Here is a 25918-nt window from a genome sequence, read left to right as displayed (position 1 = left end):
GGAACTCTTAAGCTACAAAGTGGCAGAGTGATTCTGCACTGGAACAAGCACATGGCCACCTTCAGAATTCCTTATGGCCCAGAGTGGGGCCCAGTGGGGACAGGCATGTGACACTCATGTCATTTGAACCTTCAGCTGTCCTCTGGTCGCCCTCCCATTAATTCAGTACCTCATGGCCCCCCGCAGCTGCTGGGGAGCCACACAGTGCAGATGCATCTCACAGACACACCAACAGACAAGTGACACCAGAACGTGGCAGACCAAAGGCCAGAGACCCTGAAGTGCTTTTAACAATTAAGTACATGTGTATTATAAAAAGAAACACATGCTTGTGACTGGGTACATATAAAATACAAAGGCAAAAGAAACGATTAATTTGAAATGGAATGTTTTAAATCATATAGAATTCCTCATGCAGATGAGAACCTTTAAAAAGAAACTTTTGGTCATACCTGTGTGTGTCTTTTGTGTTTTGGTTTTCTTCCTGTTTTCAACAGTAGAGATCAAACCTTGGCTTTTGCACTCACGGAGCAAATGCTCTACCACTTGGGCCATGCCCCCAGTTTTGTTTTTGCATTTAGCTTTGAGATGAGGTCTCTGGCTCACGTTCCCGAGGCTGGCCTCAAAACCGATTCTCCTCCCTTCATCTTCCATGTAAACGAGACCACACCGTTATGTACCAGCAGGCCAGTTGGAAATAGGATCCTGCCAACTTTGTGCCCAGGCTGGCTTCAAACCCGCAGTCTTCCTGTCTTCACCTCCATAGTAATTGGGTCTACACCAGCATTTACCAAGCCCGGCCTTCTTTGCATCTGCTGATGCTCATGGTGTCTCTGAGCTATTCTTCCTCTTGAATCGTCTTCTGCGTCATTCCATCCTTGCTGGCCCATCCCTGAGCACTTCCTGACGTGCACAACAAGGTGCTCCGACATGCGGCCAGATGTGCAAGAACTTCCTGCTCCTGGTGAAGGGGTGGAAGGTATCCACACACAAGCATTGGGTGCTACACATGCTCATTACTGGGGATGCCATTGCTTTTAGACCCTCCCAGTGCACCACATGGCTTCCTGAGATCCATCTTTCTCTCTGTACCTCAAGCTCTAAAACCATGTGATTGTATGGACGTCTCTGATTTCAGAGTAACAGCACAGGGTGCTGTCTAGCCTTGTCCACTTGTGTATTTATAACCCATCTTTCCCTAGTGAAAATCTATTGTTCATTATTGTGTGATCGTTTCAGAGTTGGTAATATACACCATTTCAAGACATAAGCCAACTGGCTACACAATTGTTTATAGTTTTGTCTTTAACCTCAAGCCAAATTCTGGGTTCACCACTATCGGGTTCATTCCTCTGTTCTCTTTTGGGTGGCTACTACTTATTTAAATACTGTTAGGAGTTTTGTTTCAGCCATCCTCCTTAACCTATAGTAATCTTTCAGCATGCTGTCTTCCCATTGTTTATGCATTTTCACTCTAAGAAGTTACATACTAAACTGCAATTTTTATTTGGGTTTGTATGTTATTATAAACATTTTTATGAAGCATCATTCTAGTAACATTTTCTATCATTTATATTTTTGTGCCAGTAATGGGGCTTGAACTCAGGGCCTGGGAGCTGTCTCAGCTTTTCTCAAGGCTGGCATTTTACCATCGAAGCCACAGCTCTATCTCCCGCTTACTGGAGGTTAATTGAAGATAAGACTTTCATGATTTTCCTGCCCATGCTGACTTTGAACTGAGATCCTTGGATCTCAGCTTCCTGAGTAGCTCTGATTACAGGTGTGAGCCACAGGAGCCCAGCTCCATGAAATTATTAAACCTTTCTGACTCGTCTCTCCGATAATTGCTTTAACTTTATTTATTCATTTATTTTTATTTTTAGTACTGATCCTAAGGCTTGAACTTAGAGCCTGGACACTGTCCCTGAGGTTTTTTTCCCTCAAAGCTAGTGCTCTACCATCTGCATCACAACTCTACTGCATTTTTAGTGGTTAATTGGAATGAGAATCTCCTAGATTTCCTTGGGTAGGCTGGCTTTGAACCTCAATCTTCAGATCTTAGCCTCTTGAGTAGCTACGATTACAGTGTGAAGCACTGATACCTGGCTATTGCTTAAAATATCTGTGAGAAACATCCTTATTATATAAACTTTGGCCCAGTTTATCTGGTGCTGGTATAGAATCCTATGAGAAGCATGACTTAATAAAGGACTTAGTTGGCCTTCCTAGTTGCATTCCAGAGTAATGCAACTGAACTCCTCCCCTCGAGGATGGCAGAACGGTGGGGGGGCCCATCCTGTTCCTGCCAAAGGCACAGACTTCAAAGGGATCATGTTTGGGACCATGCAGAACACAACATTGCATGGGATGTCTAACATAAGGGGGATTTACTGACACGATCCTTCCTCACACCCTTATTTTACAATTCTAATAATAGATACAAGTCTGCTACTTACCGCCTGTGGCCTCAGACACCCACCACTTTAGAGTCTTACCCATCTGCATTTCAAAACCATGGGTTCCGAGAACAGCATTCCTAGGCTCCCAGACTGTAAACACTCCTCAAGAGGCGGGATTGACAGTGTTCTGTCAGCTTCATGCAAGGTCACGCTACTTTCCACAAGTGATCATCACTCCAGAGAAAACACCGTCCATCCAACCTCCCCACGTAGGAACTTGAACCTTCTGCTTTTTGCACTTGAGTTTAAAAATAATGCTCAGATGAAATCTTTGTCGATCTCGTGAATTGGTTCGTTAGCTGTTAGAGAAAGCAGCCAAGGAGGTAGCATTCTAGAAGCTGCCCCCTCCTGCCTTGAATGGGCAAGACCCCATTACAACAGATGCAGGGGGGTCAGCAGGAGAAACAGGTCACAGGGCGGATGCGCAATTAGGAAATGACCCCGATCTCGGTGGATTGGCGCCAGGAATTTGGAGCCCGTGGGACCACAGTCTAATGAACCGGCATAGATTCAGCTTCCTTCTGTGAAGTGGACCTCGGGTGATCACCAAGCTCGGAGAAGAGCAACCCTAGGCCCAAAGCAATCCAGGGACTTGCCCACACTCTCAGGGCTACTCACTGGCTCTGTGAATCTTGTTTATTTTAATTTTTATTGTTCTTATAAAGGTGATGTACAGGGGGATTGCAGTTATACCTGTTGGGTGAAGAGTACATTCCTTTTTGGACAATGTCACCCCGTCCCTTGCTCTCTCCTTGTTTTTCCCTCCCCCTGTCTCCACCCACAAGTTATATCATTCAATTTCAACATAGTAGCCAGGGAGTACCGTTGTTGAATTTGTTCACCCTCTGTCCCCCCATTTCTATATCTTTCCTTACACTCCTAAAGACATATAAACAAACAAACAGAACAACAAGGAAAGAAAACAACAACAAAAAACCCATTTGTTTTCATCCCTTGGAATTTATTTCAATAAGTATTCTTTTGTATGACCAGAGGCTCTGTGGGCTTAAGCAGGCCTCCTGATTGAGAGTTCGGGGTTCTTTCCAGTGCTGCGTGTCTCCTCCACAGCCCGGGCCCCAAAGCTGACAGGAGCGGTGGGAAGCGGGAGAAGACAGCCTCGGTTACTCTGTCATGGCCACCTGTACCTGCTGGAACTTTCTGGTGCAATGCAGATGCCAACTCTATTCCTTTGCACATTTATCGCTCAGAAGGAAGTCCAATCCACATAAGAACTCATCTCCCCAGCCCTCTATTTTTAGCCTCTGTGCATACATCTAACTCCAGAGCAAGAATCCTCCCCAACGCGATGGAAACGAATGTGCAGTGAAATAAGGAGCCGGAGAACTGTCATTTCCTGACCCCGCACCACTAACCCCACGCTTCCCCTCCACCCCTCCTCCCCCAACCCCACCATTCAGCCCTGAACTCTCAGTGCATTAACCCACTGGGGTGCTCAACACCCTGGTGAGCCGATCACATCCCACTATAAATGTGCTGAGGTTTGGGGGACACCTCCCATCCAAACCAGAACACAGGTGCTAAGGAAGCATTAGTGCCAGATGCCAGTGGTTCACACCTGCCATCCTAGCTACTCCGCAGGCTGAGATGTGAGGACTGAGGTTCAAAACCAGCCTGCGCAGGAAATCCACAAGACTCTTATCTCCAATTAACAACCTAACAGTTGAACGTGGAGCTGCGGCTCAATTGGTAGAGCATTGTCCTTGAGCAAAAAAAGCTCAGGGACAGCACCTAGGCCCTGAGTTCAAGTCCCAGGAGTGGAGCACATGAGGAGAAGGAGGAGGAAGAGGAGGAAGACTTACGTCCTATTTTTGGATAGGGAAGCTGAGAGTAGAGGTGAAAGGTCAGAATCCTCACCATTTCCTTCCCACCAGGGTGTGGCTGCTGCCCAGTCCTTCTCCCCCTCAGCCCGTGGCTCGCAGCCCGCACCCAGAGCTCTTTCCTTCCAAATCTTCCCCTCATTTCCATCTTTCACGTGCACCCGAGAGAGTCACCTCTCTGTTCTCACTTGCCGTCACCCCACTCAGCCAGTGTTCCCTGTGGCTTGCTCTTCAGAACCTGTGCTCTGCCCTTCCCAGGTGGAACGTGGGAGACAGAGCTTGGCAGGCACAGGGATGAATGGCCTGGAGGGGGGGCGGGAGAGGGGCTGCCTGCAGGAGTCACAGGAGTGACCTGGCCAGCGACATCCACTCTCTGTACCTCCAACACCTCCTGTACAAACTGGAGAGCATGACAGCACTTACAGGATGAATTCCGATCCACCTCCTCCAACACCCAGATGTCCCTGACCTAATCCCAGAGTATGTAGAGTATGTGCCAGTCGAGACAGGGTCTTCTTAGGGGTAATTAAGATTAAACGAGATCAGTAGGGTGATTCCTGATCCAGTAGGACTGTGCTCTCTGTCTGCCTGTCTCTCTTTCTCCCTCATGCTCCTATGTTTGTTTTTAGCACTATTCACAATAGCCAAAATGTGGCATCAACCCAGACACCCTTGAGTAGATAAGTTGATAAAGAAAAATGTGGTATTTCTATGGAGTGGAAAAGAATGAAATCCTGTCATTTTCAACAACATAGATAAAACTAGAGGTCGTCACATGGAGGGAAGTAAGGCAGACACAAAAAGACAATATGGTGGGTCTTCAGACACTTGTGGAAACAGCAAGTCAACCTTGCAGGAAAACAGAAGGGAATGGAATAGTGGTCCCAGAGACTAGGAAAGGAAGGGGAATGAGAAAGAGAAAGGAGTTTCATAAGAGGCACGAAAAGATGGGAAGAATTACTTTTTTAAAAAAATTTTAACACAATAAACTTCTAGCTTAGAAAAACCTGACTTCAAAATGATTAGAAAAGATGATTTCAAACTTCTTAACACATAAGAATGATTTGGTTTAATTTCTAGTACTTCACAGAAAAAGATACATGCCTTAAGATGGAAGAGGTAATTACATTGCTTTGACAATTACATCTTGCATTCCTGTGTGGAATCACCGTAAGGAGCCCCATAACGATGTACAGAGAGTGTGCATCGTGTGCACATTTCCTTACTTCAGTACACATCTTCCTCCAGCCTCCTTGGTGCTTGGGTTGTCCCTGTCACGCAAGGCTTCTTGAGTAGGCTGTGTTCACAGAAACGCCTCCTCTGGTGATCGCATTGCTATGTGACTGTTACAGGAGGGACAGGCACAAACTGAGAACTGCGACATCAGTGGCCCACAGCTGCTGATGGTGTGTGCCGTTGACAGGACCTGGCTCATGACTGCATGTTACAGTTGCACATGTGGTAGGACCAGCAATAGAACTCTGTGCCGTGATGTTTCCAATCAATTCGGAAAGGTGAAGCCTATGAACCTGTGCAGCTTGCATCCCTACCGACGCACTCTCCTTTTCTGTGGGTAGCAATGTCTCCAGTGAGTTAGCTCCCCTGCACCCCACCCCACCCCATCACCTCCAAATGTCTTGTTTGTCACTTTCGGTCTAGCAACCGCAGGATTCTCCTGTGTGCAGCAGTCAATTCCGCCGTGGTTGCGCTTGAGTCCTTTTCCCTGGTCGCGAGTGTCCAGCTCAGCACGGCTCTGCAGTGACCACGCTCCATGAAACGGAGCTGTCCTTTCCTTTCATCGTGGGCTCTGCATTCAGCCACACAGGAGTGTACAGTTCCATTTCTGATCCCTTCAGAGGGAGTGTGACCCTGTACACACACGCGCACACACACACACACACACACACACTCATCCAGCCAGCCAGAACCCAGTGTGATGCCGTCGAGTTCACCCTGGCTTCCTAGGGTTCCCCTCTGGGTTGGAGGTGCTGGTTTTCGGTGGCTTTGCTCAGCAGCTGATCCAGCTGAGTTCCACAGGGCTTCTGTGCTGGGTGGCTGGGTCCCCAGGGCCGGGGTCCGGGAGCTGGCGGGCACGGCCTAGCTGATCACATGACCCCAAGCTGCTGCTGCTCTCGGGCCTGTTCTCCTGGTCCGCCCTGTCCAGCAGTCACTGCCTCACCCTTCTGCCCAGGCAGGGCGCTGACAGCTGGCTTCTGTCCCTTTGGGCTTTCCTTTCCTCGGACTGAGTCCTGCACTCAGCCCTGATGCCCAGAATAGCGCCCCTCCTGCCATACGGTGGGCTGAGGAGGGGGGGAGGGCTTCGTCCCCTCAAGGGTGCAGATTCTCCACCCAGTGAGGGGGCAGCAAGGGGGCTCGAGCTTCTGGCAGCCCTGTCCCTGGAGGTGGCCTCAGTGTCCTGGTGCAATGCTCCAGCAAGAAGGGACTAGGGAGAAGGAAGCCCCAGCAAGCACAGAGGGGCCTCCTCAAGGTGGGGGAGGGAGGACACAAGGCCACTTGCACTGGGCCACATTCGTCCAGAATAAAAGGCTGAGGCAGAGCTTCCAGAAATCAGAGCTCAAGGAGAAACGTGGTGAAGGACATTGCAGTTGGGTACTGACAGCTGCCTCCTCCGTGTCCACGAGGGGTTCACACCATGGTCCCTTGTGGACACCCTAACCCGGAAAGGCTCAAGGACAACACCCCCCACCCATCTTCCCGTATACTTTCCATCGTCTCTGGACCACTCACCTAATACCACGTACCTGCTACGTGAATACTTAGGAAATTCTTTAGGGGATAATGACAATAATAAAAGAAATATAAAAATAAAAAAGAATAAAAAAAGAAAAATAAAAGAATAAAAGTTCAGCACATTCGATTTAAAAAATAGGTACAGCCAGACACTGGTGGCTTACCTCTGTAATCCTAGGTGCTAAGGAAGCTGAGATCTGAGGACAGTGGTTCAAAGCCAGCCTAAGCAGAAAAGTCCCCATGAGCCTCTTATCGCCACTTAACCACTTAAAAACCAGAAGTGGCGCTGTGGCTCAAAGTGGCAGAGCACTAGCTTTGAGCCAAAGAGCCAGGGACAGCACCATGGCCCTGAGTTCAAGCCCCACAGCTGACCACAAACAAAACAAGTACTTTCACTTCAGGTCAGCATCATCACTTTTGCTCAACTTCCATGATGTTGTTTTTCTGTTATTTTTTTTTTCTTTTCTGAAACATACCATACTGTTTCTTTCTTAGGCTGGGGTTCAGCTCACTGGTAGAGCCCTTGCTTAGCACACACCAGATCCTGGGCTCAATAGCAGGCAGTAGTATTTCTTTTTAGATGCATTGATTGTTTTTGTCTTGTGTTTTTTTTTTGTTTTTGTTTTTGTTTTTTTGTTTTTTTTTTGTGCCAGTCCTGGGTCTTGAGCTCAGGGCCTGGGCACTGTCCCTGGCTTCTTTTGCTCAAGACTAGCACTCTGCCACCTGAGCCACAGCGCCCCTCCTGACTTTTTCTTTGTATGTGGTATTGACAAGTAGAGCCTAGGGCTTCATGCATGCTAGGCAAGCGCTCTACCCAGCCTAGATGCATTTAACACAAGTATTTTTTAATCACTAGTACAAATAGCCAATACAATGGAAACAAAACGCAAACTCTGGTTAGTTATTGTGGAAGGCTTCTGAGTTTGTGGCTTATTTTCCATACCAAAAAAGAAGTAGAGAACGCTTTTTCTATATATGGTGAGAACTTCAAAGAGTAGCTAACTTAATATCCACAATAACTGGATGAGGTAAGCAGTTTCCCCTGTTTCACGCACAGGGAAAGTGAGGCACCTGATAAACAAAGGGTGGAATCAAGATTCCAACAGACAAGGGTGCATTTTTAGGGACACATGCACCCCCATGCACCATAAGAGAAGCCACAGTCCTGACACCCGAGGGTTGCTGAAGCAGATTTCCAGACTGTGGAAATCCTTTGGGACAGCCATAGACCACTCTCGAAAAAGCTTCCTTCCAAACCCTGCACATCCTCCTCTGCTTTTGGAGATTGCTCATTTATATCAGCATCTTCAATGCTCTCAAAGATCCACAGCAGGGACTCGGTGGCTTTGATTAATTCAATGTTCCTCACACCTACTGGTCATTTGCTTTCTAAAGCTCCCAGCCAGTCCCCATACAACCCTTCCCCATGGAGAGCAAGGGCAGATCCCGCCCCAGGCAAGGCCACCCCAGGCACTGTTGCTACCATCTAGGGGCCTTTATTTCCACCAAATAAAGAATTATGATGTAGGAAAATGGAGCAGAGGTGAAGTTTATTTAAAAGTGAGAGTAAGGTGCCAAGAAAGGTGAGGATGGACTCTTGGCTATTGGTGGGTTGGCATAAACCCCCAACTAAGAGTCCTGGCTGGAAGGGTTACCTTATGCCCTATACCCTAGGAAGAGAAGAAACAGGAGGAGGAGGAGAAGGAAGAGGAGGAGGAGGAGGAGGGGGAGGAGGAGGAGGAGGAGAAAGAGGAGGAGGAGGAGGAGAAAGAGGAGGAGGAGGAGGAGAAAGAGGAGGAGGAGAAGGAGGAGGAGGAGAAAGAGGAGGAGGAGAAAGAGGAGGAGGAAGAGGAGGAGGAGGAGGAGAAAAAGGAGGAGGAGGAAGAGGGGAAGAAAGAGGAGGAGAAAGAGGAGGAGGAGGAGGAGGAGAAAGAGGAGGAAGAAGAGGAGGAGGAGGAGTAGGAGAAAGAGGAGGGGAGGGGAGGGGGGAGACTTCTTGAGGCAAGAGAGTTAGACGTGGGGTCTGGAAACTGGGAGTGTGTTGCAGCACTTGTGAGGTCTTCCTTTGCTATCCCTGTGGGTGCCTCTCAGTGGTTCTGGCATCTGTTGGGCCCCTGTCCCCCTCACCTCAGGGGGAGGACACCTGCCCCTGTACAGGTCTGCTCTAGGGTGGACAGAGCATCATCTGGGTCGGGCTTGCTCTCTCCGTGCTCCAGGGTCTTCGCGAAGTAGAGGCGCTGTCTCTGCTCACCCAGGCCCCACTGCCTCTCCCCATCGGCCTTGTTTACTCTTTCTTTAAATTATTATTATTAATTTCTTTATTGTCAAAGTGATGGACAGAGGGGTTACAGTTTAATACTTAGGGCAGTGCAGCTACTTCTTTCCCAACTTGTTACCTCCTCCCTCGTTTTTCCCCTAACTCCCTCCTCCCTGCTTCCCTCCCCACCCCCATTTTCTCTTTCTGCCTCTCCCTCATGGCCATCAGCATCGAAGGCCTCCCCGTGTTGGAGATGCAGGTGTCGAAGCTCAGAGAATGTAGAATGTACTTTAAACACCCACAGGAGATAGGGAAACGGCTGTAGGAAGCGGCCATGTGTGAGATAAATAATGCGCTCCTCATTGTCACTTCCTGAGAACAAAAAGCCCCAAGTGGACGACAGATGCTGGAACTACGCCAGTGTGAGGCGCTCCACGGTACCGGACACCACTGCATGGGAGAGCCACGCCAGAGCACACCGGCCCCCAATGCATGGGGAGTCTGCTGGTCAGGTGCTTTCTCCACCAACAGAGGTGAATGGCGCCCAGGGCCTCCAATCACCCACCTGCCTCTCCAGGGCATCTTCCCAGAGCCCCTCCTCATCCCAGCTGCTTCCTTCTTCCTTGGACCCAGGACCCTCTTGCCTCTGGGCACAGCTTGTCTGGAGGACTCATCTTGGATTCTGCATATCTTATCAGCCTTTTCAAATAACATAAATAGAAACAAAAGAGATGGAACAGAGCCTGGTGGGGGGGCAGGGGTGAATGCAGGTAGGTCCCCCAAACATGGCACTTATGAGCATGAGAGGGCCTTTTGCAAAGAGCTCCTGCAGAGGAGATCTGGGAATGGGAACTTCCAACCCCATCACAAGTCTGTGAGTCTGATTTAGGAATCTAATACCTCAGTGAAGAAGTCTGACCTAAATCACATGGCCAGTGTTGGGCCGAGAATGCGTAAGGCTAGCCAGCAGGTGCAAGGTCCTGGGTTCTAGCCCTAGTCCCAAGGGGCATGAGAGTGTGCCAGAGGCAGAGTTTTTGTTTGCTTGCTTCCTTTAAAAAAAATTGTATTCTAGTTCTCGGGATGGAACTCAGGGTCTTGAACTCTCCCCTGGGTTGTTTGCTCACAGCTGGTTCTATGCCACTTGAGCCATGCCTCCAGCTGAGATTTTGGCTGCTTACTTTGCAGATGGTGTCCCATAGACTTTTCTACCTGGGATGAGTTTGATTCTTGCTGCTCCCGGCCTCAGCCTCCTGAGTAGCCTGGCTTATAGGCGTAAGCCACCAGCACCGGGTTCAGGGGAAATGAGAGTTTCTCCTAGGCTCACCCTTCATCTCCTGAAGCTCAAAGTTAAGAGCTGAAAATACAATGTAGCTACTCTTTCACTGATAACACTGAAACAGAACAAATAATTAAACCAGCAATACACTGCTTAACCATTTCTTTGTACTTTTATTGACATTATTTTTTCTTTAAATTTCTGCCCCGTTAAGACAATGGAGTGAGAAATCGCAATTACAATTCACAGACTGTGGCATGAAGAACACATTCCATCCAGAATCACAGCAAACCTGTTCCTCTTTATTCAGACAGAAGAGTCCAACACACAAGTGTCAATAGGAGCAGAGCTGTTTTTTTCTTACAAGGGGGAAAACATTTATTCTGGCAGCGCTTTTACAATTCTAGGAATTGGTTTTGCAGGAATAGAAACCGTAACAAACTTGGAGGGCATTTGTTTGAGAGGCAAGGGACTCACTGGGTGGAACAAACTCCTCTTATGCTTAGTGAGTGGTCTGTCAGCCTTGGCTGGTGGCTGAGTCTTTCCAGGTGTTGAGAGACAAAATGGAATTTCCTATATAGATGGCAAAAATTCTTCTACAGCAGTGCTTTCTGTCTCCTCAACCACCCCCACCCCATGCTGAATCAGGTTCTCATGCTTTTCTGGAGCTTCTTGTGGTCCTGCACTGCTTCTCTAGGGTTTTGACATCACTTGTCAAAAAAAAAAAAGGAGTAGATATTAAGAACATGGGCATACGGGGCATGCAAATAGCAAATCCTTTGCAGGGGTTCAGCCCAGTGACAATACATTCATTCAACAGAAGCTCTGGGGAGTGAGCCCAAAGTCATACATTTGGAAGTCTTTTGCAAAGACTGGACAAAGTTGGTTGATTAGACAGCTGAAGAACTGTCCGGGGCCAAATAAAAAATTCTAACTGCCAATGGTCCATAAAGCAATTCAATGTTATCATTCAGTATACACACACACACACACACACACACACACACACACACACACAGAACTGTGACAAAAGGATTAAGTAAATTCATCTTGTGACTATGTTCTATAGGAAAATGAAATTTTCCTTTTCCATCAAGTGTCATATTCGATTATTTTTTTTAAAAAAACATCTACACATAGACTACACCACTTGACTTTATGACTGAGTTCTGAAGGAAGTTGACTGTCTGTCCCTATGCAAACTGATTTGCAAATTCTCTAAGTGCAGTTGTGTATTCACTCTCCAGGTTTAAGTATGTGGAGACTGCGCTCTATGGCATTCCGACAGTCAATACTTTGTAAAGGAAGCAACCAAGTCATACCAGCTGACTCACTTTCTTGTCTGACACTAGCTTTCTATCCACACAGGGGAAGGCAGATGTAAACAGAGTCCTTTACATTCCTCAAACAACGTGTTACTATTACAGCATGTGCTGCGTGGCCCCAATTAGGAGGCAGAGTAGTTTGTTGGGTTTGCTTCTAAGTTTTACCTCCTGTAGATCCTAAAACAAGGCTTTTACTACTTCTTGGCAGTGGATGTCCAACAAGAGGCTCTGTGTGAATAAATAAGCAACGTGGGACAGCATTCTCCAGAGCACCTTCTCAGCCAGATGTGGAGGAGCTGGCAACGCATTCATTCTGCTAATTGTTGAACTCTGTTCTAGAACAAAAGGGACTTAATAGCAGAAGCTCTCCCATGATTCAAATTGACTCCCAATTATCTCAAGCTATTGAAAGACCCAAGTTTTCCATGGATTGTTTGTCCCCTTGGGCCCTCTACAAGAGGCTGCTTGTTGAGCTAATGTCAGAAGAGAACAGAAATCATCCCCCAACATGCAAGAGAACTGCCAGGCAGGGGCTTTTTCTGAAATGCTTGTTGCAAGATCTTGCTAATTACTGGCAATTTCTTTGAATCAATGCAAAACCCAGGCGCTAATAGATATCGTGTTTTATTTTAACCTCTCCATTGTAATCTGAGAAGATGGAGTAAAGAATAAACAAAGAACAAAAAATGTTTGATACTAAAATAAGAAATCAGGGCTGGGGATATGGCCTAGTGGCAAGAGTGCTTGTCTCGTATACATGAGGCCCTGGGTTCGATTCCCCAGCATCAAATATACAGAAAATGGCCAGAAGTGGCGCTGTGGTTCAAGTGGCAGAGTGCTAGCCTTGAGCAAGAAGAAGCCAGGGACAGTGCTCAGGCCCTGAGTCCAAGCCCCAGGACTGGCCAAAAATAAAAAAAAAAAATAAAAAATAAAATAAAATAAATAAAATAAGAAATCAGCCTCTTCTTGGCACAGTTCTCATGCAAAATATTGCACCCAGTGTCAACTAATGCTAGAAGCTTCAAACTGTATAAATTTAAATGTATTTGCATATTATAAAAATAAAGATAAACATATACATATTTTACACTAGTGATGGAACAGCAATGAACGTCAGTCGATTGATCCATCTTTCACACTGAACAGAACTGAAACCCGAGTGCTCAAAATACTGCCACCTGTACTGTCACTATGGCTTAAATGTGCACAGAAAACAAAATCCCTGAGAAGCCATTAGACTTTTTTTTCTTTTCTTTAAGTAGCGCTCTGCTTGGAGGATTCCGGTTCTGAGGTTCAGGTTGTGTGTGTGCTCCGTGTTCCTGTCATCCTTCCCCACCCTCTGCACCTTTGCAGTGACCTTCCCCCTTTCCCCCCGCCCCCCCGCCAGCACCTGGAACGCAGCTTCACCCCGGCCACGGAATGCGCCTGGGAGAGAGGGCTCACAGGTGCACTAGAGGGTCCCCATGAGTTGCACGCTCCCTCCTCTCCATGGAAATTCCACAGCCACGAAAAGTCACTGGTGTCTGTGCTTTTCACCAATGTTCTTCCTGCATGGGGGTAAGACAGGGCAGAGAGGACCATCAGTAAAGGAGAACGGCGCTCTCAAGATTAAGAAAAGAAAGTCATACCGTAAGTTGTGTTTCTGCACAGCATGTCTACTTCTTGAATAAACATGTCGATATAAGGCCAATGATGCCTCCATCCCCCCAAAAAAAACCCGTTCTAGTAGTATACTAGTCAACCATTACTACTTATGAGGCTAATCTCAGATCAACCCTAAAGTGGAAACGATGCTAATTGGCTTTAACTAGTTATTCTATTGTAATTTTATAGCCTGACAAGATTTCTAAATAACAAGCCCAAGCTCTAAACACAGATGTGCTTCCTTCCCATCAACCCATGTGGACACACACTACATAAGCCAGTAGGAACAGAAATAGATGCTAGAAAGTAAGCACAGACATTGGGACAAAAGTGTTCCTAGCCAGGCTGTCAACCCAGGTCTTGAGTTTGGTGTTACACAGAGAAGCCCTTATCTGCATTCTCAGCTAATCAAAGTGACAGACAACAGAAACACAGTAGAGGGGAAAAATGTTTCTATAGCAACCCAAGTGTATTTTAACATCTAATAAAACCTCTGACACAATGGAATAACAGGAAGGGGGGGTTAAGTCTTCCTGCCCCTGCCCTGTCTCTCAGTGCCGCCTGATTTCAAGGACACTGAGAATCCAGCATCCACCTAAGATGCGTCCAGCCCATCCAGGAATACCTGGGGCTCCTGCAAGTTAGGTAATAACAACATCACCACAAGGCTCTTTCCCAGCGATTCTATGACAGCAATTGCACATTCCATGTAGCAAACACTTTATTAATTTTTCAATGGCTACCAGAGCTTCCAGGTCCCAGAGGGAAGGTATTGCCTTCCTTCTGGCAAGGCCTGGTGGTTAGCTAGGCAAGCCTGCTCTGAAATAGGCTTCACGAGTGAGAGAGAAGTTGGCTTTTTATGGTCCTGGCAAACTTCACATTTCTGAGGCACTCGGACATATAGAAACTCTTCTTTTAAATGTTCTAAGACCAGGATTTGAATTCGGCACCTGCCACTGTAACTCACTGGCTACCACTCTACCAATGGAGCCACACCTCCAACCCCATCCTATGAGTATAGGGACTCGGTGGGAGAAAAGGGTAAGCCCGTTAGTAACTGTAAGGAGGATGCCAGGCACATCTTAAGCAGCCCTGCGCTGGGGGTGAGCATGGTGATAAACTTCTCATGGAATCTGAGGACCCTTCAGAGGCAAAGACCGTTATGCCACGTGGACTGCTCCCCCGAGAAATGAAAGACTCTCTGTTCTGGAACCGAGAGCCCAGCAGACCCACCAGAAACAGCCCACCCCTCACTGCTTCCAGAATGTTCCACATTCATAATGTCTCATGTTTGGATTCCTGAAGAATCAAGAGCCATCAAGTCTCCAGCCTTTTCAATTTCAGCCAACTCATTCTCATCCTTCAGGCCCCGCCGCAATGCTGCTGCCTACATCCTTTCCTGACTTTTCTGGGAGACTCTTTTCTGTCACTGCTCACAAAACTGTTTATACACTGATGAGCAGAGGTGGCAGGTATCGCTCTAATTCTTTATGCACCTCCATCACAGGAATGATCTCATATTTCCTCAGCTACTTGGTCAAGACATATCATGTATGTCATTGTCGGTAGATCTCTGTTGAGTAGCGGCCTCTGACAGGCACTGACTAGGCCCTGAGACTTCAGAAATGACCAAGTCAGACACTCCCTCAGGAATCTAAAAGAACAGGAACCAAAGGAACAGTCAGACAAACTTGGGTCAGGTTGCAATTAAAATGAATTAATTAATAATGATGCCTGCCACTTTGAGAGTGAAGTCTTGTGCAAAGTAGCATCTACAGAAAGACCAAAGACAACACCTCTCCTCCTCTGTACTAGTAGGGTATATGCAGTGTTAATCAACCTGGGTGTTTCCTGATGTTATATGCTGTGTAATATTAACAGCAAATTATGTGGGTGCTGGTGGCACACACTTGCTAATGCTATTTATTTGGGAGGCTGAAGTATGAGAATTGCAGTTAGAAGCCAATCTGGGCAGGAAAGTCAGTGAGACTGTTTATCTCCAGTTAAGCAGCAAAAAGCCAGAAGTGGAACTGTAACTCAAGTGGTAGGGCGCTACTCTTGAGAGAAAAGGCCAGGCAAGAGTTGAAGGCTCTGAGTTGAAGCTCCAGTACCAACACCACACACACACACACACACACACACACACACACACACACACACATCACATACATTTCTAAATGACCCCCCCCCAAAAAAAAAGGATCTAAGGTTATGGATCTTTTATATAGTACATTGAACAAGAGGATCAAGTAGTTTGCAACTGTGATTGGATTCTAGACAAAGAAAAGACCAGTTATCCTATGATGCCCTGTTGCCCTGTTGCTAGGAATCTCTTCACTCCCAACTCCCCCTCCCCCTTCCCCCTAAATTCTTCAGGCCCTCGGGATCCTTGTCTGTTCAAAAAACTATCTGTGTTCCCCCAGAGACTTACCCTTAAAAACTGGTGCTCCTAAAGTCACAGAGTGAGTACAGTAAAAATGTTGGCATTAGGGAAAGATGCACTATCATTTCCACTTAATTTTCCAAGAGAGGATGAAGATACCTAAGCAGAGAGGGGAGAATTCCAGGATCAATGTTGCTGGTGGGAGTTCAGGAGGATAGAGACAACTTCTCCCAGCCTGTGGAAGCCACCACACGAGCCTGTCACTCCCAGCACAGGACAGAGCAAACCGATGCAAACCAACAGGCTTTACCATGAGGCAACCTGGAACTCTAGCTTTATCCTCTCAGATACTAGCCCATCCACACCAGGCTTCAAAACAGTGCAGCCAGCGGGAAAGCACTCCAGTATGATAAAAATCAAGTTCCTCTTCTTCCTATTGCTTTGTGAAATCACTCTCCAAGCCCATACTGACTAAACAGAGCATCTATAGACTAACATTGCCTGATTATTCGGTGTGATAAGGGCTACTATCTGAATCCTACTTTTTATACAGAGGTTGTTTCTGTTATTCTTAAATACCTTTCTGTCATCACAAAGTCATGAGTAAAGGTATTTTGAAAAGTCATCAGTGAATTTTTTAAAGTACTTACAAATAGCAACTTACTTGACTTTAGTGGGGTTCCTGCTTGAATGAGAACTCCACTACATGGAGGCAATAATCCAAGTTTCTGGTGTGTTTTTTTTTTAAGGAGTTTTGAAATGCAGCATCTCAGCTTTGCTCACTATTGTTCTCATTAAAACCTTTTTGGCAAAGGAGAAGGCTTAGCTCAACAATTTTCAAACCAGTCCACTGTTGTTAATTCTGTAAACACATGACCTGATCAAACCAGAATGACCTCCCCCTTTATTCCCCCCTCATCAATTCCCTCCCCCTCACTGCTTGCATGAGAGAGCATGCTGACATTCCACCAAAAGACAGAGGTCTGCTCCTAGAATCAAGAACGACACATTCTCCTGCCTACTCTAGCAGTGACTGGGCATGGCGCTGCTGCGATTCGAGCTTCGCAGAAGGCTGAGACACCAGGATCACAGCTTGAAGCTAGCCCGGGCAGGAAAGACCGGAAGGCTCTTAGTTCCAATTAACTGCCCCAAAGTTAGAAGTGGAGCTGTGGCCCAAGTGGTAGAGTTCCAGCCTTGTGCTAAAAAGCTAAGGGACAGTGCCTAGGCCTCCAGTATTGGCAGAAGAAAGGGAGGGAAGGAGGGAGGGAAGGAGGGAGGGAGGGAGGGAAGGAGGGAGGGAGGGAGGACAAGAAGGAAACTACATGGCAGAGCATAGGTTGAAGTTCAATATCTCACAAGGTTAAATTATTTCATTGGCTGATATGTTCAATATTTTTTGTCTTTTATAAGAAAGTCATAAATTGTATTGGGTTTTCAGCCAGTATATTACGGACTATATACTTCAGAATTTCTTTAGAATGAAAGAGAAACATTTTGCACTGAACCTAAACATGAACACAGAGACCTGCATTCAATCCCTGGTACCACCATCATGCACACACATACACACACACACACACACACACACACACACACACACACACACGATATCTCCAACTGGCAAAGCTAGTGTTTATGCAAAGAAACTCCTACAGCCTCGGGGCTAGAAGCAGAAAGCATCTCCATTCAAACAGCCACTGGATGGTCAGAATTTGGCAGCTCAGAATGCAAAGATTATTCTTTTGCTTTTTCCACCGTGTTCAGCCCCATCCCTACCTCACTCTCTGCAACCCTGAACTCTGCATCCTCAGATTCAACGTACTGCAGATGGGGACATTTTTCGCTGTACCGAGCCTGTGCAGAGTTGATTCCCTAAGAGCATGGTATGACAAGTCTTTACATAACTACCGGTTACACATCACACAGCGTTCTACTGGGTACGATGCCCTTTGAGTGTGTGCTGCACAGGTTCTATGCAGATACCATGCACTGTCTACAAACATCCGGAGCACCGGCTGATTCTGTACTCCTGGAAACAGTCTCCAAGTGGAACCAGTCCCCAAGGACAACTGTGTCATTCGGCGGCTTCCAAAGCCCCACGCCCAGGTCCAGCATGCTGGGGATGGCTAGGGCATGGAGGCCCCATGTAGTCCTTAAGCCAGAGGCTCCTGTCTTCCTCCAGTCGGCTTCCTCTCGCTTCCATCCCTCCACCGTCCTGGGAGGGGGGTTGCTCATGGGGAGGGGCGTATCGACTCACTGCCTTTATACTGGGGATAACATATTTTTTATGAAGCTGCTTCACAGGAGGTCACTGGCCACCAACCCTGTGGATGACACACAAAATCCTCACTGAATACACGAAAGCAGGACGGCAGTTGGAAGCCAGCCTGCTGGGAAGGCTTCTGAGGCTCTTAATCCACAACATGCTCAGTCTAGAGGTTGGTTCAAGTGGCAGAGCATCCGCAGTAAGCAAGCAAGCCAAGTGAGAGCAAGAGAAGCTAAACTTAAACCCTGGTGCCAGCGCACATGCATGCACGCATGCGCGCGCACACACACACACACACACACACACACACACACACACACACACATAAAGGAATAAGGTATGTACAAATCTTAAAAACAAAATTTTTGGCATTCCTAAGGAAGGACCAAAATAAAAATAAATCATTGGTGGATTCATTTCTTTTGACAGCGAGGTTTAAGCTTGGGGCCTCACACTTGCTGTAGGTTATTTTTCAGATCAGGTCTTCCTTCCGCCTTCTACCCGTGCCTCCCACAGAGCTGGGATCGGCTTGGGGGTGCCCTCATAAACTACATTGCAGCATTCTGTACATGGGGTCAGGGCAGGCAATTACATGCCAACTCTGATCCGACCCACACAGAAGGAAACTGGCAACGAAGGGCATGTAGCACCTTGGAAACGACCGTGAGTTCTCTGGTGTCTGGGACTGCTCGGAGGATATGCCTGTAGTCTAGAGTAACGGCAGCCATGTCATCCTTGAACACCGAGTGCTAGGCTCATACCAGGAGAAGGGAGTGAGGGCTAACGGCAAAGCAACGTGTGAAGGCTCTGCACCCGACGCTGGCCACAAGACGGCCCAGAAGGCGGAGGGAGGCCTGCCTTGCAAGGAGCCCGCTTTCCCAGGGATGGAGATGGAGGATCACAAAGCTGAGTGCACGCATATTCGCATCAGTTGGGCGGCTTCTTCGTTCGGTTTTTGGTGGCACAAGGGTTTGAACTTTGGGCCTTGTGCTTGTTAAGCAAGGGTTCTACCATAGGGGTCATGCCTCTATCCCTGAGAGGGTTTTACATCTTTTGTTGTTGTTGTTGTTTGCCTGGGATGGCCTGGAATCATGACTTTTCTTTAGATGCCTTCTGTGTAGTAGATTACAGGGGTGAGCTGCCACTCCCAGATTGCTGGTAGAATCTTGCTAACTTTTTCCTTTCCTTTTTTTCTTTTTTGTTTGGTGTGGGATGGCCCTGAATGCCAATTTTCTTATCTCTACCTCTTAAGTAGTGTGTGTGTGTGTGTGTGTGTGTGTGTGTGTGTGTGTGTTTCTGTGTTGGACCTTGAAGTCAGGGTTCCATCTCTTGAGCTATGCCTCCAGCCCAGTTTTCTATTGGTTGCTTGGAGATGAAGTCTCTAGACTTTTGAGCTGGAGCTGACTTTCAGCCATATTCCTTCCGATCTCAGCGATGAGAGGTGTGAGCTACCAGCACCTGGCTGACTTCTGTGCTTTGTAAAGATTCGTGGCTAATCGCTTCCTCTGGAAACTCACACACATGCAACCCCCACATCGATGACTGGTCATTAAACTCACACGCATGGGATCCCTACATAGATGACTGGTCATTAAAAAACTGTCTTGTCCATCCACCTACACTATGTGGATGACAGGGAGGTAGAAGATCATGGTAGTGAGCTGCTTAAGTTAACTTGGCTTTAGCAGCAAAACAGGGCAGCAACCTCAGTCTCCCAATGCCTAGGGCCTTGTAGGACCCCATGGCTAGGCTCAGGGCAAGCCACGGGAATTAATGACCTTCTCTTTTGACAGCTACACATCAGCCTCCTAAGTCTCCCTTGCTATGCTGTCTGTCATGGTTCTTTACATCTTCCACTGGGCCTGGCTTCGCTTCTGCATCTTCAATTTTAGTTTATGCTCAGGGCTCAAGTCAACGCTCAAGGAAAATAGGGTATAAACTAGACTACATAATCCTCGGTTTCAAATGAAAGCATATTTTCATATAAGTGGTCACAAGAGATAATTTTCTCCTTGCTTCTATACTAAAAAAAAAAAAGTCTTGCTAGAAATGTGAAATTTTCCTACTTCAAGAATATTCCTTAATTCAATGTTAAAAATTCTACTGCAAAGCTGTCATCCATTTTTACGAGACATTGTTACACTAAAAAAAAAAAAAAAAAAACCAATTTCAATTTCTAGGTGAAAAGTAGTTCAGGTCCCAAAGGTGTTCCTTCCCTCCCTCAGGTAGAAGGTAAGCCTGGGCCTCTTATTACCTAGAATGTCAGAGCTGGTGGTTCATTTAGGTTCAATACATTTTCAAAGGAGAGGTAGATAGTGCTCTTTTCAGGTGGTATAAATGGGGATTCTCTGTTCAGAACAGCAAGAGGCCCATGGGAAACCCTGGTAATGCAGGCCTGGAACCCTGTGGCTTCCTACAGAGCGGATTGGATCACTCTCACCTCATCCCACTCTCAAACGGCCTATGTCTCTAACACAACAGACAGATGGGTATCACTGCCAGCCATATTGGTAACTCTTTCCCTCGGATCCGTGCCCTGCTGGCTCTGTAATATCCCCTCACCTTCAGGAAGAGGGGAGGCCAATATGCGCCCATCCAAAGGAATCCCAAAGGCGGTTGCACTTCTGGGTTTTGAGATCCTGAGGACAGGCATCTGCTGACCAAGCATATTTTCCTATGTAATATCTAATATTTACAGGGCACTTTAAGATATCAATGATGAATGACCTCGGGCCCATGCAGGATGAAAGAGCATTGTAAATGCAACATTAATCAGCATTCCCCGGGGCTGCTCCCGGATAGTTTCCAGCCAAGATGGATGGCGGCCACTCAAGCGAACGAGCTGCTCCATTCACAGCAGAGGAGGTATCACAGCCCCCTCGGCCTCCCGCAGCTGGAGACCCCACGCAGGAAGTGGAGCTGCATCCTCGGGGACAGGAAGCCATGCGCAGCCGGCCACAGGGAGCCCTGGAATGTGGCCCAATGGTCACTTTTCCAAGATGAGAAGAGAAGCCACAACTCCCAAATGTGAACTTGCCAGTCCTCTAAACAGCTTATGGATTAAAAAAAAAAAAAACTAAATGGTTAACAAAGAAGAAAAGTTAAAGCTGGCTGAATGAGCATGGCTGCTTGGCTGGATAAGTCATATTGCTGATACTAAAATAGCAGAACTGGATCCAAACATAGTTGTGGTTGCTACTTCTTAATATCCAAGATACACCGGAATTTCAGTACAGGCGGAAAAGTGGCATCCTGGAAAGCCAGCTGCTGGTGGGTCACGTCTGTTATGCCAGGTACTCAGGAGGCTGTGATCTGAAAAGCACAGTTCAAAGCCAGCCCAAGTAGAGAAAAGTCTGTAAGACTCTTATCTTCAAGTAGCCACCCAAATGTCGGAAGTAGAAGTGTGGCTCAAGTGGCAGAACCCCAGCCTTGAGCAGAAAAGCCAAGTCAAAATGCAAGGCCCTGAGTACAGGCCCGTACACACAAAAAAGTTGCCTCTTGAGTTCCTGATATTACAAAAGTATTCTAGTAAGAAATGAAAACAGGGTGCTTTCTAGGATGCTCTAGAATGCGAGTATTCTGTTCGAGCAAGTGGACAAGTGTGTGTTCTCTACAGTTCCTCTGTCTATCTGAGGAGGAGGCGGAAGCAAGCTACGCAGTCCTTGATTTCTGGGACTGGCCAGAGCGTCAGAGCCCCACAGCAAAAGCCAATCTATAGTGGGTTTCTGCAGTCATTTCCTAGTAAACGGACTTTACTGCTCTATGAAAAGAGGCCCACGCCATTCAGCTATACTAGGGTTAACTCGTGTAGCACAATGGTGGGGTTCTAGAAGAGCCCGGCAGCCTTCAACAAAGCTGCGTGAATGAACCGGAGGAAAAATGCTCTGTCTTCAATGCATATACCTGCAAACATATGAAAAAGCAACCGGCTTTGCATTTGAAACAAGGAACCTAAAGCTGTTAGAAAAGTGGTCTAAAAGTAAAGTACACACACACACACACACACACACACACACACACACACACACACACACACACACAGAAACAGCAGCTCCTACGTTGCTGCCTAAGCCAAAGTCACCCAGCAGAGCTGGGCCTGTCCCGGGGGCCTCCCCATGGTTTAGGTTGGATGCAGTGGAAGGTGGCCTCGTCAGGGCCAGGGGACAAAAGCCAGGGCGGCCTTGTGGACTCACTTGGAACAGGGGCTGATCACAGTCGGTGTGGGTGGGTAGACCAGGGCCACATCCACTCTCTCACTGCCATTCTTGGGGCAGATGATTTTGGCCACTCCTTCCAGCCTGGGCTGACTCAGCAGCTCCTCTGCAGGAGGAAAGAGGAAGGTCGTTAGGAGAGCTCACCAGAGGGGAGACTGCTCCCTCTAGAGATCCAGTATCCCGCCTGGGGAAGGGAGGGAAAAGCTGGGACTGGGCGGGCTTCAGCCTAAGATCTCATCCATTGCCAGGGTCAGGAAGGAGACTGGTACGGCGTGAAGGCCTGATCCCGAGACAAAGCAACTATGACAACCCTGCTCACCTTCCTTGGAGCTGAGATCTTTATCCCTAGAGCCCAGCCAGTGAGGCAGAACTCCCAAAGCAGGAGGTGTTCAGAATTGGGATTTCAGCAGATAGGTTTTGGGCAGTTTCTCCATAAAGCCCTATACAAATGATCAGGACAACGAGCAGAGTAAATCAACACTGCAAACCGCTCCCGAGGAGCCCAGCCTCCACTTAGCAAGACAACTCCTGGACCAGGGCTGTGTGCCGACCTAAAGACACCCACAAAGACACGACCTTAATGACTAATCACAGAATGGACTGCCACAGTACTAGAGGAAATCAGATACCTGGCCTGCCCAGAATGTCATCTCCCCAGTGCTCATTAATTCCCTAAGCACAGTGATGGCTTCCAGCCCTCTCACTCCCCATTGGGGGTACACTTCTCAGGGAGCCCTGCTCTCCCCGTGTTGTTAGAGCCAGAACAGGGCCCCCTGTACTCAGACAGACTCAATCAATGAGATCTGGCTGAGAACATCACCAGCTTCTGCCTGGATTGCCTCAGTGAAGCTGAAAAGGTTGCTCAGCGGCAAAGTGCTTGCCTAGCAAGTGCAATGTCCTGGGTTCGACCTTCAGTTTTTGTTTTTTTAAAATAAAAAGCTTAAAACATCAAAACCAAGGACATACAGGGTTTTCCTGTGGGGGAAAGACCCTACCTAAATTCAACCTGCAGCTTGAGGGCAGCCGTCCCTTCCACGCTCACAGAATCTGCAAGGCACATACCAGGGATTGATGCCAGTCCCAGAACTTACACGCCAGAGCAGCTTTGAGCAAGCTCGAAGTGGCAGAACACTGCAGGGTGCCGGGGAACTCAGAGCTCGTTATCTCTATAACCAGAGTGTCCAGGGAGGACAGGACTATAGCAGGACAAGAAGTGGGGAGCCCATCCATCAGGGGGGCTGCTACCCTGCATACCAACCTCCAGCACAGCCCTTAGCGGAGGGGGGTTTCTTTGTACTAGAATGCGTCTTACCCGGAGAGATACTCTACAACCTTTTTAAAGAAAATTAACTTAAGTCCTGGCATATTTATAATTCGAAGCCAGGTGCCAGTGGCTCATGTCTGTAATCCTAGCTACTCAGAAGGCTGAGATCTGAGGATCGTGGTTCAAAGCCAGCATGTGCAGGGAAGTCCATGAGATTCTTATCTCCAATGAACCACCAGAAGACTGGACGTGGCCCTGTGGCTCAAGTGGTAGAGTGCTAGCCTTGAGCTGAAGAGCTCAGGGACAGTGCCTAGACCCCATCCCCACCCCCAAAAGGAACATTAATTCACACACAGGCTGGCTTTTAACTGTGGTCCTCTGGATGTCAGCATCCTGAGTATGTAGGATTATAGGTGTAGGCCTCTGGTGCCTCATTAAGCACTATGTATCTTTACACCAAGTTCTCTCCCTACCACACATTTATCACAGCACTACCATGGCAACAAGAGGGGCTGAGACACCCTGGTCTTGGCCTGCACAGGCTGAGCTCCTTGTGTGATGCTTTCATTTCCTACATTAGGTCCTCAGGAGACCCCCAAGGCCTGAACACAGTCCAGGCATCTCTGGTCTGCCCTGAACACTCGCTGTGGATGGAAACCGCAGACAGACCTTGGTTCTATCAGCTTTGGGCTGCCTGGGCACCCAGGGAAACAACCACAGATAACAAGCCCTGTCTCTGGCATTTGTTGCTGGCACTAGCCAGAGACAGCTGGCTTGTTTGCTGAAGACGCTGAAGCTCTTACTGGGAGAGAACTGGAAGACTGTCAAAGCTTGGTTACTCACCTCTATTAAATCAACAGCTTTATAGCCCCCTGGCACAGCTAGAGCAGCCGTTTGGGCCGGGCTCTACCCCTAGAAGTGTCCAGTCATGGCGCTGGGCTTAGGGGTGGGTTTTACACCTAGAGTTCAGGTGTTGGTGGCTGTGTCCTTCCTTGTTTGGATGCAGGAGTGAGGGGTGAGGTGCGGGAAGGGGCAGGAAGAAAAATGGGAAGTCCTTAGGTCAACCGCAGAAACATGTCAGAAGAGGCTCTGGGACGCCTCGCTCTCTCCAGCTTCCAGTTTCTCAGCTTTCTCTCTTCCCACAAATGCTCCCATCAGAGCCAGCAGGACTTTAGACTTCAGTAAAAGGGAGGAGCCCTGGCATCCTGGTCTTTGGACTTTCATTTGCCAAATCTGTGACCTAAAGAAACCTCCTTTCTCTATAAAGTTAGCCTGAATTGGGTATTTTGTGACAGAAAAGTGATTACACATGGAAGCAATACACAAAAAGTAGAAGACACGGGGAACTTTGATAAATAAGGCAAATGTACTTGATGTTAATGAATACTAAACAGTAAACAGAACAGTTCACCATCTCATGTACAACCATGTCCTCCCACAACTTACTGTATGATAGCGGTATTTTTAGGATTCAACAAACACCCATGGTTCACAGAGTAACTTGATCAAAGCGGCTTTCCACCGGCAGTCCTAGCTACTTAGGAGGCTGAGATCTGAGCACTGCAGTTTGAAGACAGCTCAGGCAGAAGAGTCCACGAGGCCCTGGTCACTGTCCCTGAGCTTCTATGCTCAAGGCTAGCACTCTACCACAAAAGCCACAGCTCCCCTTCCAACTTTTTTGGTGCTTAATTGGAAGTGAGGGTCTCATGACATTTCCAGCGTTTGGCTGGCTTCGAACTATAAATCCTCCTATCTCCTGTGAGCCACTGGTACCCGACCAGAGCCATTTGTAAAGTATTTGGTTGGCACCTACGCCATGTCAGCTGTCATTGTGTGTGTGTGTGTGCATGCGCGTGCACGTGTATATGCCAGTCCTGGTGCTTATGAAACTCAGGGTTGAGTGCTGCCACTCAGTGCTTTTGCTTGAGCCAGGCATTTCCCCCTTTGACCTACACGTCTACTTCCAGCTTTTTGCTGGCTAATTCGGATAAGAGTCTCATGGCCAAAAGAGAAATGTATTCATTACCTCACCTGTGAAATTGTAAGCCCTCTGTATAACATCATAATAACAATAAAATAATATTTAAAAAAGAAAAGCCCATGAGACTCTTACCACCAATGAACTCCCCCAAAAAAAGCCAGAAGTAGAGCTGTGGTTTACGTGATAGAGCACTAGTCTTTTTTTTTTTTTTTTTTTTTTGGCCAGTCCTGGGGCTTGGACTCAGGGCCTGAGCACTGTAC

General features: G+C 47.5%; 1 pseudogene; it reads right to left on the bottom strand.

Moving 5' to 3' along the window:
• Nucleotides 1-13297: 13297 nt before the first annotated feature.
• Nucleotides 13298-25918, bottom strand: part of LOC125367155 — a 71243-nt pseudogene continuing 58622 nt past the window's right edge.

This window comes from Perognathus longimembris, chromosome 18 (assembly GCF_023159225.1).
Source record: "Perognathus longimembris pacificus isolate PPM17 chromosome 18, ASM2315922v1, whole genome shotgun sequence".
Classification (NCBI taxonomy): domain Eukaryota; kingdom Metazoa; phylum Chordata; class Mammalia; order Rodentia; family Heteromyidae; genus Perognathus; species Perognathus longimembris.
This window is presented reverse-complemented; position numbering and strand designations above follow the sequence as displayed.